Source organism: Miniopterus schreibersii (assembly GCF_964146895.1).
Source record: "Miniopterus schreibersii genome assembly, chromosome: 10".
In the NCBI taxonomy this organism is placed as follows: Eukaryota; Metazoa; Chordata; class Mammalia; order Chiroptera; family Miniopteridae; genus Miniopterus; species Miniopterus schreibersii.
Genome location: NC_138110.1, coordinates 23,878,582 through 23,899,816, shown reverse-complemented (window position 1 = coordinate 23,899,816; position 21,235 = coordinate 23,878,582). Strand labels below are relative to the sequence as shown.

At 43.6% G+C, this 21,235-nt stretch overlaps 1 protein-coding gene across 2 annotated transcripts in view; it reads left to right on the top strand.

The window, feature by feature from the left end:
• The window catches only part of SETBP1 (SET binding protein 1), a 338,312-nt gene that overhangs the window by 289,027 nt on the left and 28,050 nt on the right, over positions 1-21,235 (top strand). The gene's annotated exons all lie outside the window — the stretch shown is intronic.

The following is a 21,235-nucleotide window of genomic DNA, read 5'->3' as shown; positions in this document are numbered from 1 at the left end:
ACTCACAGATCCCTAGAAGCAGGAGATACACCACTTTGTGCCTGTTGTGTGCAGGACCACACAAGGAAACACCAGGGTAAAACCCCTTATTGTGGTTTTTGTGGAAAGAAACAGGTGAAGCAGGGTAAGCAGATTTGGGATTGGCTGGCTTAAAGCATTTGAGAAAACTCCAGAGATTGCCCCTGGATGCCTAGTACTTGGCCTTGGAGTCATGTTCGGTAGCGGGATAGTGGCTCTACCTGGGAAAGCTCCGTGAAGGAGGTAGTTGGTGGATATGGGCCCTGGGGTGATTGGTTTGCACATGAAAGACATGCTCTCAGTGGAGTTTAGGAATTAGCTAACCTTGGGGGAGACCATCTCTCCATGATCAGAAAAGCCCCAAATGTCAAAGCATCACAAAATAGGAAAAATGAAAAACATGATTAATACCCATGGCACTGCAGTCCTGGATGGCAGGAGCAGGGTTGATGATTAAAGGCATGCTGACAGCTTCCAGCCAGTTCACAACCAACTCGGACACCTTCTGGATGAAAGAATCCCATGGGTATCTCCATAATAGAGAGTAGGATGCTGGGTTGGTGCCAGCCACAATGCCCCCACTCTACGACCATTCCCAACCGTCAGGATGATTTGGGAAGACCTAAGAGCTCACTCCTTTGGCCTTCAACCCTACCTACCTGCTTTACTTTTGATAACTTATTTCATGAGCAGTGCTATGAAAATCTGGTTGCCTCAGCCCAGTGGGAATTTTGCAAAACCTGTTTCTAGAGCTGGATCCACTTAGACACAGACCAGTTAGGACAGTATCTGATTGTTTTTGAGCAGCAGCCACTCAATGACCTTGCCCTTGTATTGTCACCAGGCAACCCCAGTCATGCTGTGAAGTCTGAAGCTGTAATGGTCATGTTTGACAGACAAAACTCACCCACCAGGTTTCTCCCCGCTCTGTTTTTAAATTTGCTTTCAGGGAAAGGCATGTGGTGTCCAAGACCCTTGGGAATACACAGATGTGTTTAAACAACTTGGTTCCTTCTCAGGTTCTGCCTTAATTCAATCATCCATTCATTCTTTCATTCAAACAAGCAAATGCTGTTTGGCAGAATTTTTTTTTTTTTTTTCCTGAATTCTCAGGCAGCACAGCAAAATGAATCACTGAGCTTCAGGACTCAAATTCTCCAAAGTGGGAGGGGCGTGGAAAGCCAGTGTCTGCTGTACAGTGAGCATCCAGAATGTCTGAAGAGGGGGCTTGAGAAGGGGTCCTGCAGCCACCCATTAAGTAACAGGCAGGAAGTCCAGGCAAGGACGTGGAGATTTCAAGGGCTCAAAGGAATTGGTTTCATTCCCATGTCACCCAGTTAGCTCTGGTCTGCTTCACTGGCCACAGGGTCTCAGTGTAGGGCGGCTCTGACCTGCCGCCGACACTGAGAGAGCAAAGGAGGAAGATGTCCCGATGAGTCAGGGCGATCATGGGAAAGCTGACTCAGGGTGTGTCCTCCTGCTATTGGCTCAGGGTAGCACGTTTCAATGTAAGCCCATGCAATCAGAGACATGGCTCATATGGATGGGAATACTTTAATAAATATGTTCTTGTTTAATGGGCAAACTTGGTTCAGCTTCCTGCTACCTTCTGGTCTAGTGGTTACTTATTGAATTTTCTCCTGGCACATATTCAGGAAACCAAAACATGAAAAGAACCCAGTGTCTAGTCCTTGAGAGAGCCAAAAAGCCAAGAAACCAGGTCTGTATGGCATTATTTTAGTGGTTGAATCTTTGAAGCCAGCTTGCAGGCATTCCCATTCTGACCCTACCACTTGCTAGTTGTGGTACCAGAGGGTGAATTGCTTACCCTCGCTTTGTCTCAGATTCCTCCTCTGTAAAATGGGAATAAATATAATATCCCTCCCTTGTTGTAAATATGAAATGAGCTAATACATGAGAAAGGCTTACAGAACATCCTAGTATAGTATATGCACAATTTAACTATTTGCTATTACTATCACTAGCATGGTTGTGAGGTAAAGAGTTTCAGGAACTGGAATGAATGCCTCATACAACCAGGGAGGAGCTTTCTCTGGCCTTGCCAACTTGCTATCAGGGGTTCCGTGATCAGTGTTAAGCATTCTGGGGTGTGGGGAGGAAGATCCTAGAAGCTGGATCACCTCCCCACAGGTTTTGATGGCCAGACCTGAAGAGAAGGAACTGGGTGAGCCCCAGCACTAAGGTGGAGCAGGTATTAAGGTGCTAGAATGAGTCCAGCTTCTCAAATCATTTCTACTCTCTTGGAGGTCTGAGCCAGATGGGATGTTCAAGTGGGTATATCATCAGGTCATATCACACTTTTTTTTTTTTTAATGCTCACCTGAGGATATTTTTTTACATTGCTTTTCAGAGAGAGTGGAAGGGAGAGAGGGAGACAGGGAAAGAGAAAGAGAGAAATATCTGTGTGAGAGAGACACACCGATTGGTTGCCTCCCACACACACCCCGACTAGGATGGGGGATTGAGCCTGCGACTGAGGTACGTGCCCTGGGCTGGAATCGAACCCCAACCCTTCAGTCTGTGGGTCAATGCTCTAACCACTGAGCCAAACCAGTTAGGGTGATCATCTCACACTTTTGCCCCAATTCAGAAACCTGCTCCCTCAGCCAGCGCTATGTATCGGCAGCCAAAGCCTGGGTTTGATCTCCCTTCAACCACCATCACCATGAAACTTTTACCTAAGAAGCTAACCTTAGTTAAGACATATACAGGGCTTAGAAGCTCTCTTACCTTTCCCAAGGGCTTAAAACATAACACACATTTGTTTTTGGGAGGGGTGACCATGAGCAGGCCTCTGACCACTCCACCCATGCCCTGGACCTGTTGTAATTGTCGGAAGAATCAGAAAGCTCCTGAAGGTGTATAAACAGCCATGCTTATGTCTGTGATGTGAAAGAGCGGTGTTGGTCCACACTGCTTACCTGTTAATCTACCTTTATCAATGTTTCACACCAACAAGCTCATGTATAATGAAAGACAATGAAGGAGGGAGTGGGTGGCAAAATTCTGCTCTCAAAACAATCTTGGGTTGAACAGAGAAAAATAGATCAGTGTATGTACATACTTATGCCCATAACAGAGAGAAAGAAATGAGATTTGACATTTAGTCATGGGGATATTTTATTCTGAGTCAGATATTTTTATAAGACATTTGATTCATTCAGTCCTCATAATTACCTTATAAGAGGAATTCTTACCATTTTACACCTAGGGAAACTGAGGCCCGACATCTAACCCGCTGTCTCCATTCACTAGAGGTTACTTCCAAAAACAGACAGCGCCTCCCAGTTATCACTGAAAGATATCAAACAACAAAAGAAAATACAGCCCAGACGTGATGAAGCTGACCAGCTACTTATTTTACTTTGCAGAGGCGAATAATTAATTTGAGCTCTTGCAGGGTTTCATACGAACTGGGCTGGCGGGCTGGGGGAGATTTTCCTTTATATATACTATTATAGGAAAGCCCATAATTGGATCTAATTTCTGCAGCTGCCATGAGAAAGCAGGATGGCAGCAGAGCATCCGGGAGACAACAGAGGCCCTCAGAGCAGGGCAGAATATGCCGGGGTGCAACTGAGACACCCAGGGCACAGGGCAGACCCCAACCCTAAAGTGGTACCAAGGCCAGGATCCAGCCAGTGGGGATAGTGGCAGGAGAGGGGGGCCCCCGCAGCCCCCGCCTAGGAAGGATGAGCATGGCACAGAGCTCCCGCAGCAGCAGAACCTCCGGTATCTTTGTTCTCTCCCTGCCACGGCTTGTAAGTATTAGCTTGATGTTGTTTACTTCTTTCCCCAATCTCTCCAAGGAATATGATTCACACGTTTTCAGATTTATTTGAACAAAATGCAATAAATATGCTGCTTCAATTTTAACTGCTGGCCTGTAGCCAGGGTTTTTAATGAATCTGGCCAGTGCTACTGAAGTGTTCCAGGATCTCCGGGGCTCTGGGCACTGTGAGATTATACACACTGGTGCACGCTCACACACACACATGCACACACACATGCACACATACACGCACCTCCCACCTCCTATTCCCTGGAGAGCCAGTGACTCACAGTCAACTGCAGGTTTTTCAGAGCCGGCTCTGGTTAAAATTAGCAGGAGCCCTTATTGTTCAAGGAGAGGAAGAATTCCTCCATCTCCTTTCACAGCTGCATGGAAATGTCATCTTTTCACCACCGCCGCCCCCATTGGAATTGCTGTACTCACCTCCGAAAGCTGCCATCATCAGCCTTTCTCTCTTCCTTTGTTTTATCCCGAATGGTCACTAGACAGGGCCCAGCCTATGGGGACTTCCACATTCAAACAACTGGACACGGGGGCTTAATGTGGCCATAAAAAGACTGAATGGATTTTCACCACTACCAGTCCACACCCCGGGCTTTTAAGGGGTGGGAGAAAACAGGAAGAGAGACACACAGAGAGGCAGTCCTGAGCGTGGCACCCTTCCTCAGAAAGAGGAGGAACATGAGAGGTGCCAACAGCAGACCTGAGGCACCCATCTCCCAGGCCCCGCCCTCCAGTAAATGCTGCCAACAGAGGGTGAAACCCAGAAATCTGCAAAATGGGTCCCTCTTCTTGACCCCAGCCTCCTTTTTCTGCAGGAAAATTGTCACCAGGACCCCCCTCCAGCCTCAAGAACCTGAAACGCCAAAGTTGGTTGCCCATAATGAACACTTAGGGCCATTATGGGATGGCATCTGGCTCAGAAGGAAGGGACCATTGCAGGGAGCAGCAAATATAGGGCCGAGGTGGCTCTGGAGAACCCGTCTGAGCACGGTGGCCAAATGTTGCCTTGTTGCTGTTAGACACTACACCTCTTTCTCTTCTTGCAAAGAAGAGAAAACCATAGACTGATCTCTTCTGTTATTCCTTTTAGTGATGTCAAGTGCCCCTATTTGCTTTTCTCCTCTGGGAGTTACTACTAGAAGCAAATTACGGATTGTTCGACAGGGGTCTGCCCACTCCTCTCCTTCCCCATCTCATTTCATCACGTCCTCTGAGGGGACCTTCACAATCATTAGACAAGTAAGCAAAGAAATTTGAAAGTCAGGCACCTGGGCAGGCAAATAGCATGAAAGACCTGGCTGCCTTTAATGACTGGGGAAGAGAACCAGACCTCGGTCCAGGTCCAGAAGGCTTCACCAAAAGCTTCCCAGGGTGACCCCCGGGAGCCTTCATTTCCTTGTCAATGGAATCCGGGATGCGATTTTTCCAGCCTGTTATTCTGAAATTCTGACACCCGGGCTGCAGACGTTGGGTGGTTTTTCCTTAACATCTTTTACCCTCATAGTATTTTAGAATTAAAGACACATTTACAGTTAAACACCCCCTTCTCTGTGTTTCACTTTCTTGAAATGGAATAATAAATAGCTCTGATTTCTGCCATGATTACTCAAATCATAAAAATCGTATCCTCTTACTTAGAGTATTCTTAGAAATGTAGAGTGTGTTTTTACGGAGACTGGGAAGAAAACATCACCTTGTTTCCACTTCAGAAAGCAGTATCAGTGGTGTGTTTGAGCATGTCTCTCCCATGTCCTTCCCAAACACTGATACAGATCCTTTAAACACGTGTTGGCCAATCACATGATCTCTTCCTAGCCCTTTGCCAGGTGGACACTATTGAAAATGTGAGAAATAGAGGACACATACTCTGTTCTCAACTCTGAAACTGGCCTATTGGGAAGTCAACATATGTTTTCAACATATGACAAACATACAATAACAATAATCATGTTTATAACATACAATAACATGAGAAATAAGCAATAACAATAATGTGCGTAACAATAATTAAGAATAGCATGTCTGTTAGGAGCTTGGCATTGTGCTAGATACTTGATAGCTCTTTACTTAAGCCTCAGCAAATTCCATAAAGTATCTCTTTTTATTTCCACTTTACTGACAAGGAAGCTAAGCCTTAAATGAATTCATCTGCTCAGAGCTGTGCAGTGATTGAAAATGCATCTGACTGATTCCATGAGTTTGAGATGTCATACAACCAAGCGTTAAACTGCGTGTAAGCAAGGTCTGTTGAGCTGCAGTGCAGGTGGGAGCGCACTGCAAGGTCAGGGATGTGCGCATCCTGAGTAAGGGTGCTTGAGTTGATACTGAGAGAAATATTCAGGAACTAACCCTGGGCGATGGAGACGAGGCACCGGTTCAGCGGAGGTGAGAAGAAGCATATGGACCTCTGATAGCAGATGCTTGCCAGGGGAGAGGGGGCTGGGAGAGGTAGAAGAAAGGAAAGGGGGGATAAATGGTGATGGAAGGAGACTTGACTTGGGGTGGTAAACACACAATACAATATACAGATGACGTATTGTAGAATTGTATACCTGAAACCTATATAATTGGGGTAACCAATGTTACCCCAATAAATTCAATTTAAAAAGAGGAACACTGCTTTGCCACCCCCATCTTCTGTAACAACAGGGAAACCTTTGATAAGACCACTGGGGAGAGAGAGCTTCTATTTGTCCAAACCTAGACCCTGGTAACTCTATACGCTTGATGGCCTTCAAGCTACTTCCTGCCTTGACAAAAGGCTGCCCTCAGGTAATTTTATTTTTAGAATGGTGCTTATAGAAGCAAACACATTCCATTTGTTACATAATCAACCCTGGAAAAACAGTGTTTTACTGTCACTTTTATGACTTGGGAAATGCAATAATTTCCAATTTTGAAAATTACAGTCAGGGAGTTTTTTTAAGAAACCTTTTTAAGTCTTGCATTTGCTTTATTGTCACTTCTCGGCCCTTCCATTTGCTCTCTGGACCCCAGTTTCAGCTTCCTCTCCTTTCTTAGGGAAGCTGATTCTCAGGTTCTTGTCAAACATGGAAGTTATTTCTTAGCTTTCAGTTCATGGTGATTTTCCAGAGCTGTAGCCTAATGGCACATTCAGTCAGATTTTTTTTTTTTCCAACATGTTCGGCAACTTTTTAATCCCACTTCAGGCCATTATCCGCTTGTCTCCAGGGCCACCTAGACAAAATTAAGAAACAAGCCATCTGCCGACAAGAGTTCTTTCTTAAGCATTTGCCTAAAGCAGACCTCTCGCACTCGATATCACTTTTTGGAGTCCAGACAAGAAGGTGTCCATCTGTATTTCTAAATAGTCCTGGGAATGAAAGACTGGGAGACTTGAACCCAAAGAGACTTAGGTTCAAAACCCTGCTCCCATTTAGTTGTTGTGAGAGCCTGAATGTGTTTCTTAACATCTCTAAGCCTCATTTTCTTTACATATACTATGTGTTTAATATTCCTTGCAGTGTTGTGGGAGGTTTAGATCAAAAGTGGCACATGTAATTGTGTGACCTTCAAGCAAGAACAGTTAGTTGGTCCTAAATTAACCAAAGGGACTTTATTAAAAAGTGGCTTCGCTTCCCCTGTCAGTAGGCTGTAAGGCGTTCCTTCCTGAGTCATTGTTTCCAGGAGGTCCCCTCAACCCTGGACACATGATAGAAACACCCAGGCGATTGAGCCTGGACCTGACTGCGTTCCTCAGGCTTCTGCATGTCCACTTACTATTGCATCTTATTTGGTTTATCTAATAGAAGTGAGATCTCTACTGTCTTCTCAAAAATAGAAATGCTCCCACATTTGGCTCTTAGATCTTTTTTTTTATGATGGCCAGGTGAATTCTCCCCTGGTTAAGATGCAGAATCAGAAGGAATTAGAGACCATAAAGAAACTCAGGACAGAAAGGAGTGATATGCCCAAAGCCAAAGAGCAAAAGATAAGGGAGCCTGGGAATGCCATCTCCTGAGCCTTTGTGCCCCCAAGTCCTTTATGATCTTAAACCATGAGTGAATCCATGAAGTCACCCCTGTGTGGAGATAATTCTGCCAAGCATGGTCCTAAATGAATCACTGGGCCAGTGAAAAACATTGGAGACAGGATCAGTGCAACATGGCTTGTTCCCTATTACATATTCATCTGTGGATGCGGGGTGTTTCTGTGTCTAACTCATGCTTGTGTTCACTGTCCCTTACCTCTTCAGTGGTCAGAGATTCCATTTGTATGGCTTGTCTTTAGTTAGGGTGAGAACCACCACAGCCCTTTTTCAGGTATTACACTCATTCTTGCCCATTTGGTGCACCAGTGGCTTTTTCACCAAGGCCTGCCAAAGTTCCTCTTCATTATAGATGCTCAGTAGATGTTTGTTGAATGGACAAATGGATAAATACATGCATGTTCCCGGCACATATTCCGTAGTATCTATAACTTGCTTGACTGACTTCAGTTTACCAATTAAACAAGGCATGGAATTTCAATTTAGTAAAATAATTTGGTTTGGGGCCTATGCCAACTAATAACTATCTAGACTATTTTTTTTAACAAGTGTTATGATGCCGGGACTTAAAGCTGTCATACGCCTGCTTCTTTAGGAAGGTGGCCACATGCCTTCGCCTGGCCATCCCTGCTCTCCTGGTTAAGCACCTGCATGGCATCTGTCTGCATAGCTGGCCTCTTGTACTAGTGAAATGTTCACTCCCATTACTGTTGTTCAGTTATTTCCTCTTCTCTCCCCAAACCTCGCATTTTCTTCCTTGTGTTCAAAGCTTGGTTAATAATTTGAGGTTGAGCGTCAGTAGGAGCTTTTGTATGGAGAATGAAGTCCTCCAAAAGTGATATCACATACCCGGCCCACGAAGACAGGAGAAAAGAGGGAAAGCCCCGGTGCAGGCGTGTACAAGCTCATACCGCCAGGACACACAGTAGGTGGTGACTTCTCTTGAAAACGGAACTTTCAGAAAACCCTCGCCTCCCACTTCCTTTAAACAGCGAGCTGTCCAGAGGAACAAAACAAGGCTGGATTTACAAAACTATGATTTGAACATGGCTCGAGGTGTCTTCATGGCGAGACCCATAACTTACTCTTCGGCTTCCCCATAGCGCCTCAAAGGGAGCTTCTCACGTGGGATTTGCCCACTGAAGGTTGGGGACGGGAAGAGGAAACGGAGGGAGGTGAGTGGGATTGTGAACAGCAGGGCACACTGGTTAGCCATTCGGGAGCAAAGCGTCAGTTTCTACCCTTGATTTAAAAGTATCTTCTCTTCTCTTGGCCGTCTTCTCAGAAACCCACTGGGATCAGCTTTCATCCCCTCTAGTCCAAGTTGTACACATTGAGCACAAACCACCTCGTCTCCATGGCAGGGTGTTTGTATGTCTTCGTGGAAGTATTTTCTGACTCCCCGTTACCCACACGTAAAATCCAAACTGCTAGCATCACTCCCAGCCTGACCCGGGGCCCTGTCTTCTGTGACACTTCACCCACCCACCTTTGAAACTATTTTGCAGCCACACAAATTTCTTGCCTTTCCCCAAACACGCCCTTCTATATTTTATGCTTTGTGCCTTTGCACCTGCTGCTCTCTCATCCTGGAATTCCTTTCCTCTCCTTTCAGCCAAAACTTCCCCATTGTTAGAGACCCAAGTCAGGGGTCACCTCCTCAGGGAACTCCTTCCGGACACAGCAGAGAAGTCACTCAGTCCCCTGTGTAATGGCTCTTCTGCCTGACTCTACTGTCCTTATCAAACATTATTAAAAATTGGTATTTACATGCTTGCCTTTGGCACTCTAAGCATGAAGATTTTTCTTTGTAAATCTCACATTTAAGCCTGAGGGATAGATACTATTATTAATTTTATCATTGATGAGGAAACCAAAGCACAGAGGGGTTAAATAAGCTTCCCAGGTTCAGATAACCGGTAGCTTGTAGAACTCTAACGTGAACATGGGGAATATAGGCTCAGAGCTCACCTTTGTAACCACATTGAAATGCTACTCTTCCTTAAAAACGATCATTTGGGTTACCTTGTTACTGTTAATTTGGTACCTATATTAACATAAATTCTCATTCTTAACCAGATCAACTATATACATTTGTATGTGAGTTATATAGTTAATAAATTACATTTTAAACTATTGTTCTTAATATTTACTAGTTAAAAACCTCCCCAATAAAGCTTTCGCGTGACCCCAGGTGCAGTGGGAGGGAATGTGGGTGGTGTTTTCAGCTCAGGGGAGATTATTATTTTTATTTAAATGTCTTGTTCCTGCATCTTGTTTCTTCAACTAAATATTTGAGTACCCAAAGACTGGACTGTTTCTTATACCTTAAGGGTCCCCCAAGGGACCTGGAGTTGCTGTGTTCACCGTAGGCACTGAAACTTTTGCTGAGTAAATTAGCACAAGAACAAAACTGCTTCCTTATTGCCAACTACCAACAGTGTATTGAGAATGTAGCATCATCTTGTCAAATATTCAAGAGCTGGCCAGCTTTCTTACTGCATTCCCAGCTCTCTGAGAGCTGGAAGTTAGTTGGGATGGCAGAGATGGAGTGGTCGCTCGGCCAGCCATCGCGCCTCTAAATCTTCAGTCCTCAGTCAAGCATCTGCTAGCCTCCATCCCAATAACCTTTAAACATTCGGCTTCTCCTGCGCTCGTTTCCGTGGCTGGCTTGCTCTGAGCACACTCTCTGTGCCAGCCACTGTGCTAAGCATTTTACAGGTATTATCTCACTTAATCCCCATGTAGCCTTCTGAAGTAGGTGATTTATTAAACTTCTTTTTCTTTCTTTCTTTCTTTTTTTTAAATAAAGAAACTGAAGCCTTGAGAGGTTAAATAGCTAGAACAAGGTCCAATACCTAGTTAAGTGACAGAGCTGGGATTTAAACAAGGGCCCTCTGGCTCCATAGTCACAGACTTACAACTCCTTTTAAGCACTGTGGTCACAGTTATCGGCTCATACATTTGGCTTCCGATTCCCTCTTACACCGAATGTTTCTATCTCCATGTTTTTTGTTTTATTTTCCTCTTTTTTAAACGCCTTTTAAAATTAGGACTAAACAAAATGTTACCAATTTTTTTTAATTTTTTTTTGAACCAACATCTTATCCTCATGACCCTCGATAGTCCAAGGCAGTTTCTCCTGAAACGCTTAGTGCATATTTTAAGAGCAGGCTGCCTTCATTCCCTGCAACTCCTATTTCTTGGCCTCCCAAGTGAAGCCAGGAGTGCAGAATTCTTGATTCTCTACTGTCTCAAGACCAGGCCGTTAGTGAACTGGATTGACTCCCTGTGAATTCTTGAATCAAACGCAGTAATCACCCCAAAGACCAAGTTTCCTTCTCGATCTCAAGCCCCACCAGTGATTCTTTATTCCAATTGTCTACTTCTGAAAATTTCCCCTCACGCTGCTCTGTGTGACCGAGAGACCTCCTCAGATGCCCTATTAAAATACTCCCTTTTTTTATCTTAAATCGTATTATCAGTTTTGCGTGGACACGTTGTCTGTGAGCTATGTGTACCATGAAATGTTTGGAACCAGCACAGCATTATCCAAACCAAACTTATTTGGGACCACTTTGGGGTCTGGCAACAGTGTAATTTCCTTGGAGGATGGTTAATAAAAGAAAAAAAAAACAGCTGCATCCCATTTCTTGAACAGAGGCTTGCATAATCAACCAAGTAGAAAGAAATGTTGAGATGCATTTAACCTCATTAGTTTCAGTAGGACTGGCTCTCCCCAATCCATCAGAGTTGAGCTACATTAGCGAAACTCAACTATTTTCAAATCTCATTTACATAATGGATGAGATGTGAAATGAGCCCAATGCAAGGGGAGCCGCCCAGAGGCACTAAAGTTTATCACAATATGTAGGAGTTCTTTTAGATCATTGCATTAAATTTCCACTAACAAGATAACAAATTAATTGTCTGTGTTACTGTACTAGCCCAAAGTGTATTGAGTGGCGAGTATCGGTGAGGAAGGCAGCTGGGGTTTCAGGGACCGTGGGCAGGGAGGGATGCTCAGAGGGATGTGATGGATGTTACCTTGGCTCTCTCCTGCCCCTTTAAGAAATCCTAGGCACTCCTGTAATCTGATGGTGGACTTTGGCTTTATTAGTGAGGTAAGAGAGCATGAGTAAATCAACTGTATCAGACAAGCCTCAGGACATCTAGAAATTGATCATTCTGCCGAAATAAGCACTCTGTGTTTATTAGCTGGGAGTTCATCACTATCACTACTCTTCATCCAATTCCTAAGAGATTTCAAAGCCATCATCATGGTATTAGCTCGTCTGACTGAACTACTAGAGATAAAGATTAGGAGATCTATCTAATGATGGGTCTGAGTTTCTGTGATTATTTTTTTCTTCTATTGCAAAGGAGAGAGGTTTTCCAGCACACGTCTGTGTCTATATGTAGATGCCTGCACACAATTACAATGTGCTTGTATTCTGAATTATTCAAAGAGTAAAACAAAGTAGGTGGTTTGAAGAAAGGACACCCAATAAAGCTCTTAAAATAATGCAACTTTTCCATACGTAATTAAATGACTAGGGAACAGGGGGACGTATGCTAAGTTGACTTCTGTAGTTGACACAATATGCCTGTACAGTGGGTGATATTGCAACTGAGAAAAATAATTAGATTTCATAACCACAATCCCAACATCCATACATGGCCAGACTCCCACAGATGTGCCCGTGAGAGATGAGTATATATTGGACTGATCTGCCATAAACTAGTAAATCTGCATTTATCTATTTCTACATGTATTTATAGTCACACATGCACTTAAACTCCTGATATCAAGCTCTTTTCTCAATGTGGCTTCTAAATAAGCAGTAATCAAAATGCAAATAAGGTGACCCAGTTAGCATCCAGATCTGTATTACATGCAGATGTGCTCTGAAACTGTGCTCTAAAGGTAGCAAGGAAGACACTACAAAAGATGCTTATCTTAACCAGCCATGACTACTAAGCCTTTCTTGTTAGGGAGAATCTAGCCAAGATTTTTCCAGAGTCAGTGGTCTTAGTTAGAGCTTGGATCAGATCTCTCGTTTGGGGGTTGGTCTGTTTTTAAGCTGCTTTGTGCGTGTAGAGTAACAACTGTGCACCAGGAGAGCAAGGAGACTGCTTCTGTGTTCAGAATGTAACCCTAGGAGAACAAAGCTAACGTGCTGGCCTGAGACAGTCCCAGAACAAGGCCAGGGTCAGGGTCATGGTTCTGCCATCCGCCCTGTGGGACACTAGGCAAAGCAAGTTACATCTTCTTTCTGGGGCTCAGTTGCCCAGGAAGAAATGGCCTAACTCTGAGCTGCCTAGATACGCCTTGACTGAAGCTCTTTTGTATTCATCTATTGATGAAGCCTGTAATATGCTTCAGGTACATTACAGTAGCAAATTCTTAAATTATTTGTGAGCTGAGGATGGAACAAGAGCATACTTGGTGCATTGTATTGTTAAATGGGTGTTAATTACATGTGTGCATTGTTTCTTCCCTTAATACCTTTTGAAAATCCCTTTGTTATATTGTTCAGAGAACAGGTACCACCCTATTGTCTCTACTTTTTTTTTTTATGCACAAGAGCCGTTACATCAGCATTCTATTTGGTTCTATCTGTCTGCCCTTTGTCCTTCTGTGGCTTGTGAGCACATGCATTTGTGTGTAGGAATTAACTTGGGCATGTAAGTGTTCTAACGTCAGCTTACAAGTATCTATAAATCTTAAACTGTATATTAAAGGTGTTCTCTGTGTATATATGTATGCACTTTTTTTTCCCCCTAAGGAGAGGTTCTGATGTCTGAGATGCAGAAAGATTAAAAACCTCTTACTCAGTATGTCTCCTCTTTGTGGTTTTTATATCTGATATCTTTCCATTCTGGATTATATCATCGGGCATGTCTAGAAGACACCCCTCATCTGGCATGAGCTTTTCAACATAGGATCAGGAGAGACTTATCTCTGCATCATTAGAATTTACTGCATTTTTAAATATAAAACTCTGTGAAGTTCCAATGGACAGAAATATTATCTTCTCAGCCCATTTTTGCACTTCTGAATTAAGAAAGGCAAGACCTAATCAGATTTCTTAGTGACTTTTCTGAATGTAGAAAGCTTAAAAGCAGAACAGCAGGGCTAGAATAGATTCTGATCAGGAGGAAACCAAAGCTCAGTGAGATTCCAAGTCTTGTTCAAGTTCATCCAGTGAGTGTGGGGCAGAATCTCAGAACTCCAATCTTTTAACTTTTATATTAACAAAGTATTTGTCTTTGATATAATTTATTAAGTATAAGTGCTCACTGAATAGTTTGTGTCAGCCTTGTGCTAGGAAGATAAAAGAATATAAAGTCTCTGCTTCCTAAGAAATTTTAAGTCTTATAGGGACACACTTGACTTCAACATATTAAATAAGTTTAAAATGAGACAATTAGTACTAAGTGCTAAAAAATGTAATAGCTAACACAGTTGAGTTCTTACTATACATAGGCACCATAATTAGTGCTTTCATATTAGTTTTGTATTGCTGCTATAACAAATTTCCACACACGTCGTGGCTTAAACAACACAGACATATTATTTTACAGTATTGGAGGTCAGAAGTTCAAAATGGCTCTGAGGGAGCTGAAATCAAAGTAGCAACAGAGCTGCATTCCTTCCTGGAAACTGTAGGAAAGAATTCATTTTCCTGCCTTTTCCATCTTTTAGAGGCCATCTGCATTCCTTAACTCCGATCTCCTGCTTCATCTTCAAAGCAACAACAAAACATCTTTCTTACCCTGTTTCCATCACCACGTCTTCTCTCTGACTCTTCCCTTCTGCCTTCTCTCTCTTTAACAGACCCTTTTGATTACATTTGGTCCATCTGGTAATCAAGAATACTCTCCCTATGTTAAGGTCAGCAGATTGGCAACATTCATTCTATCTGCAATCTTAATTCTCCCTTGCCATATTACATAACATATTCACAGGCTGTAGGAATTAGGATGTAGGCATCTTTGGTGGGAAGAGGGTTGTGGAGGGCAGGGGACATCATTTTCTGTCTAGCATAATATATAAATGTCTCTAATCCTCACAGCAACTTCATTTAACAGATGAGTAAACTGAGGCATGGAAAGCTGGCATAACTTGCCCAAAATCACACAGCTAGTAAAGCAGCTAGTCTTACTCCAGAGGATATATTCTTCATCTCTACTTTATACTGTACTGTAAAAGAAGTTTTAGAATAGAGAACCATGTGTGGACTGAAGTTGTTAGGGCAGCTTCCCCAAAAGTGTTGGGCCTAGAGCGATAGGTGTGTTCCATTTATCCATTCATCCATCCAACACTTTTGAAAATCCAGTATCTATCCAGCCAAGTGTTGGGAAATCAGAAGAAAGCAAGACATGGTTCCTGGACTCTAGAATCTTGATGTTGCCTACAAAAACTGGCAGAGAAATGCACAGATAATTACAGAACATTAACTCCTATTGCTGAAGTCTGTCCAAGATGAGAAGGCATGTGGAAGTTGACTTGTGTCAACTCAACTTGAAAACTAAATAAGAGTTTATTTTTCCCAACCGCCTTTTCAAGCATATCTCCCAGCATTTGGTTTTTAGGACTTATCCTATGCACTGTTGTCTCATTTGCACGAAGAAGACCCCAGCCCTAGCAGGTCCCCCCTCCACTTCTAGCTATTGAATTCTACCCATTGTTCACAACTGGGGTTTTCATACCTGTATCTGTCTTCCTGAGTGTGTGGTTGGTCCCATGCACAGTGGGTTCATGTTCCCTATGCCTAATGATGTCTGACACTTACAGGCTCATAATGAATGTTGAATTAATAAATGAAAGACCACAAGGCCACTTCAGATCCCACTGAGATCTCATTTTTCTCCAAATTTGTGGAGGACTCATTTGGCCTCCTGGCTTGTTTAGTTTATCACCTTTGTAAGTGTTTCTTATTCTACTTCCCATTTCTAAACCTCCTCTGCAAAAACAGAGTTCACTTCTTTTGCTTTTTGCTAGTCAACACTCAAATAATTGTTGATTTTTAAGTGATTGATTCTAGGCTCACTGAATAGTGTTTTACTTAAGAGTGACCTTGCCTGAATTTCATCTCTCAGGGTCTTAGAATGAAGTAAAACTCATGGGACAAAAAAAAAAAAAATGCATGTTCATAGAGCCACCACCTATGATCCAGCAGGTTGTTCACTGTCCACAGGCACCTGGCTTAAGGGGATGCTGGGGCCAAAATCCAATCTGTGCTCCTCTCTCCAAACCATGAGCAGGAGGGATGCATTTGCACACAGGAAGCCCAGCCTTCTTCTAACTTTCACAATGGCGTACTCTCTTTGCTAGGATCTGTGTCCTTGGTCTCTATCCACCTAGATGCCTTTTTCTAATTCACCCAAAGATACTATATGAGTAGCAGAGGCTCTGCCTTTTGATGATTAAAAAAGCACTTTATGATCTTTCAGTTACAGCTACCTTATGCTACACAGAAATTACTGGAATGTAATTCTTAGAAAACAGGGACTTCGACTGTTTTGACTGGTGCCATGTCCCTGGTATGGTAGATAGTCAAAAAATATGTGTTGAATTAAGGAATAAGATGATGCAACAGAAATAACACTTGTATTGACTTTGGACAGAAAAATATTCTTTCCCAAACCCTAAGGGTCTCTATTGGCTTGGTTCACTTTCTTCCATAACATATATCCCTCTTATTGTCATGAGTGATACTCATTTGCAAACAAGAAAAAAAAGCAATGAAAAAACCTGAAAGGACAACCAGTATATGATAAAGGGAATTACTGTCAAGTTTTTAGGAGCAGTTTCCTCTATGAAAAATGTTATTTAGCACTTTCCTCAAAAGTCATTGTTTCCTAGGAAAGGAAAGAACATGGAGTTGAGTCAAGAGGCACGGATTTCAGCACGACTTCTTCTGTACCCATGATGTGTGAGCTTGGGCAAACCACCTGGTCCCCTTGCCTCAGTTTCCTTATTTGTGAATTCAGACTTTCACCATCTGCCTCTTTGTTATCCACAGGGATGCTACAGGGGACAAATAGCATAATGCATGTCCAAGTTCTTTGCAAAAAAAAAAAAAGCCACTGACTGCTCAATATAGCATGCCTCCCAGTCCAAGCCGAGCCCTGCATTCTGCCATATAAAGGGTGCCAGGGAGGTGACGGCAGGGACCAGTCATCCCAGTGGTGTCAGCCTCTCCCACTGTGCCTGCCTAGCCTTTGTGACTAGGAAATATCTGCGTTTGCATATCTTACAATTAAAAAATTAATGAAGGTGTTCAACAAGCCTATATTAATCATAGACTATTTTCCAGATAATACTCTTTCTGCAGTGGATGTTACAAAGTGAAGTGCAGATGATCCCTGGGTAATGATCCCATCAGCCCCTTTATTTTAAAGAAACTGTGAGATGAGGACCCAACTAGTTTTAACCACTTCTTAAGAGCTGTGTAATTTTAGAGAAGTTGTGTGACCTCTCTGAACCTCCATTTTCTCATCTAGAAACGGGGAGTAAATAGTTGCCATCCCAGGAAGGTTGTTTATTTGTTTGTTTTCCCCATAGAGAAAATGAAATAAAGTAGATAACTAGCTTTATCATTACTCGAGGGTGAGGCTGGTTTTTATTATCCAAGGTCACAGAGCTTATTAAAGGGATCCTGGGAAAGCTAGCCCCCATAGAGCCTGCTTTTCCTCCGTGACCCCTGTGACCTTGAGCAACCTGGGGAAGAGGTAATTGAACAGAACTACTACTTCGGAGGAAACAGAATCAAAGTATCGAAGCTATTGACTCAGCCCGAAGGCAGTAAACAGTGCTTAGGTTTCTGACCTTTTCGCATCCTGGGGCAGTCAATAACCTGGCCGCCGGCTGCCGCGCCTGCCACCGATTCCGATTTGGGAGCGCTTTAACCTTGAACTGAGCTCCAAGTAACCAAGGCAACAGGAAGTCGGCTCCTGCGCTGGAGGAGTAGGAATCCATAAATCAAGTCCCTAATGCAAACACGGTGTGCAGGTAGAGGGTTGAGGGGATAAGTGGTCATGAGAAATTACCTTTGAAAATGAGTGACTGTCCCTGGGTAGGCTGCAGCAGTTTCAAAGACTTTGAACAAAATGTATCAATAGAGGTCAACAGGTTATAACAGAATGTTTTCATATAGGCTTAGCTTTTTTCTATTTCCTCTCCACTCTGTCTTTAATTATGAACAGATGTTGGATCCACAAAGTTATTAGCATTGTTATTTCCTCCTTTAAAAAAGTGCTGGCCTACAAATAAAAGCCGCAGTACAATTTGTCCTGCGTTGGGACTTGGAGGTGCTCTGAACACATCCACCGAGTGTGCTCTCCATACAGCCTGGGTCTGAATTTGACACAGTGATCCCTTCCCAGATGAAAGCCTTTTCGTCTTGAGAACTTGGTTCTGAACTGTTTCACATTCACCTGGTCATTTGGGGACGTCTCCATGGAGCAGCGGCGGCCACCTGGAATGAAGGGGAGCAAAGACTTTCAGGGGCCAGGCTGCCTCATGCTCTCTCCCAAGAAGTCACTCATTCCAGTCTCCTGAGACCTCTGCTCTCAGACAGATTTTGTGGATTGCAAGCGCTGTTAGGTTAGCCTTTGTTTAAAACTTATCCAGTATTCTTGCCCTTGTATACTGTATTTCTTGGAATGCTTCCATAATCCTCTCAAAACCCAATAATGTCTGAGAAAACGTCAGGGCTTTTTTCTTTCTTTCTTCAATTTGTTTTCAAATTCATTGGATGGCAGCTAGCAAACAGTGCTATAATAGAAAACCCTAAATTATCTAGGGTTTTCAAGACAGCTAAATAGTGACAATCTGAATTATAGAGTGTTTTAAGTGTCATTTTATTACTTTTAACGTATTCTGTAACATAAACACTGGAGTAGCAAAGTATGCCCAATAGAGGTATGATCGGATCAACTTTAATGAAATGATGTGGACTGAGACTAATTTGGATTGTGAACATTTGCATGAAAATGGGTACAACTGAAATGACTTGAAATCAGCTTGTTCCCAAGTGAGAGTTAAATATCCACCTGCTAATCCCATTTATGGCTCATTCTCTGAGCATGTCATAATTTGAGCAAAGAATGACTCGCCCAATCTGTGCCCACAGGTACAAAGTTGACATATTAGTGAGTTTTCCGAAGGAGCTGTGGTCCAGTAGCGGTCTGACGCGTAGGGCTGCGGAGGTGTCTGTGGGGGGTACGCCTGCCCATTCGATGGGAACACACACAGCCGCCGTGGTCCTGTGCAATATCAAGAGTGGGGAATTCTCATCAGACTCAGGCCTGTTAGCCCCACTTCAAATTTGTTAGCAGCCCATCGTTCAAGCACATCAGTCTGCCCCAATACTCATGCTCTGGTGTAGGCTTCTAGATTTTTCCCAAAGTATGTTTATTTCTCATTGGAACAAGAGTTTAATAAGTATTTGTGGTTCTAAATGTGTCAACAATAAAACAGGCTAAGGAGTAAAAATGAAAACTCCCCTTCCTCACCAATCTTCACTATGCTTTCCTTGCTCAGAATAACCGTTAGTGTGTCTCCTTGTGGCTGATTCTGTGTGCATTTTACATGTTTGTATGTGTGCACTCGCCTATCCCTGGCACACCTGTGGATGTTAAACACGGACATCCTACACACAATGGGTGTACTTCCTGATTCCCAGATAGTTGTGCCTTGTAATCATCAATCAATCAATCAATCAATCAGTTCTTTCCATCAAAGAATTTTATGTTTGTCTACATTCACTGTCAAAATGCTATGAAATATAAAATCCACAGAAGCTTAAATGGTATTGTTACTCTCAGCATCTGAAGCGGGAGGTTCAGAGACTGGGCTGGAGAGTCAAGGGGAAGGTAGAGGAAGGGAAATGAAAATGTCAGCATGGACTTTCTTCCTTAGGTGCCTGGAAAAGTGCCTTCTCCAGGTGTGGCACTAGCGCCTCTGCATCCTCGGTGAGACACATGCCTTCGGCAGACTGGGGTCATGGGCAGATGTTAGAAGATGGACAGGTGGAACAAGATGGCCTGGCTACTTGGAAACTTCCAGCTCTGGCATTAGGAGCTGTATGAGTTTAGTCAGTTCTCCCTTAACCTCTCAGAAACCTGTTGCTCTCTTCTGTAAAATTAAGAAAACAGAAACCTACACACTACATGCTTCACCAGGCTGTCATTAGGCCCAAGTAAGCCAATATCACTGCTGCGGTAAGATAATGTTACTCTGGAAGGGACTGTATCACTCAGGTTAGTAGGGATGGAACCAAAGGGATCAGGGACTACCATGATAAAGCCCCAGGGACTACCATGTTGTTGCTGCCAGTGGCATAGAGCCTGCAAATGAAGAAAGTCTGAATAGGTTTTCTGATCTATAGACTGTTTGACCTGGATGCAGAACCCCCGTGCCTCTGGACTTATGCTCAGATACGTTGGAGGGTCACTTTTTTGCAGCTGGGGATGTGGAAGGTGCTTAGAAATCCTTGGTCATGTCAGGGAAGAGAACAGACACTTTGCTGGCTGGTTTCAGTTGGGCCTGAGGAAACAGAGGGTCATAATAGTGATAGTCGCAATAATAGGAATAATAATAATGGGAAACACTTGCATAGCATGGGCTCTGTGCCAGATACTGGTCTAAGCACTTTATGGAGATTGACTGTTGGATGCTCCCAACCACCCCTACGAGAGTGTTCCGTCCCATTTGTGCAGTTAAGGAAGCTTAAAGCTTGGAGAGGTTAAGTAACTTGCTTGTGATCACACAGCTGGAAAGCCCGAAAGGCTGGATTCAAGCCCAGGAAACAAGGTTCCAGAATAGCTCTACAATTTGTCATATAGTGAATTTCCAGGCCCTTCCAGAGGCACCTCACGAGAGCCTTCCCAGGCTTTTCAGCATCATAAAGACATGACTTACAATGCTTGTCATAACCAGACACTCCAAGGCCCCCGAGTCAGTTCTCACTTGGCCCAGTGACTGTTGTTACGCACCGGTCCCCACAATGCATCTTCTACCTCCAAGAGACTGGTCTTAATCTGAATCATCTTCCTTTCTCCATCTATGACGTCACATGCCGTTCCCTCATCCTTGCTGCTCTAGCACCAGCTCTGGACAGCCTTTCCTTACTTTTCCCCACATGAAATCCCTGCCTCCTTAGAGCTCCCCAAGCACCAAGGATGAATGATGCACAGGCCTGCCCATACTTGCTGCCCAACTCTTTCTTCTCCTTTAGTCTTGTCTCTCCAGCTGCATGGGAGGAGTAGCCTCACCTGGGTGGGCTCCTCTTCTCCACGTCCCGCTGCGCCCCGCACTCAGCACAGCCCCTGTAGACACGGCCTTTTCGATCCTCTCCAGGCAGCAGCGTGCCTGGTGG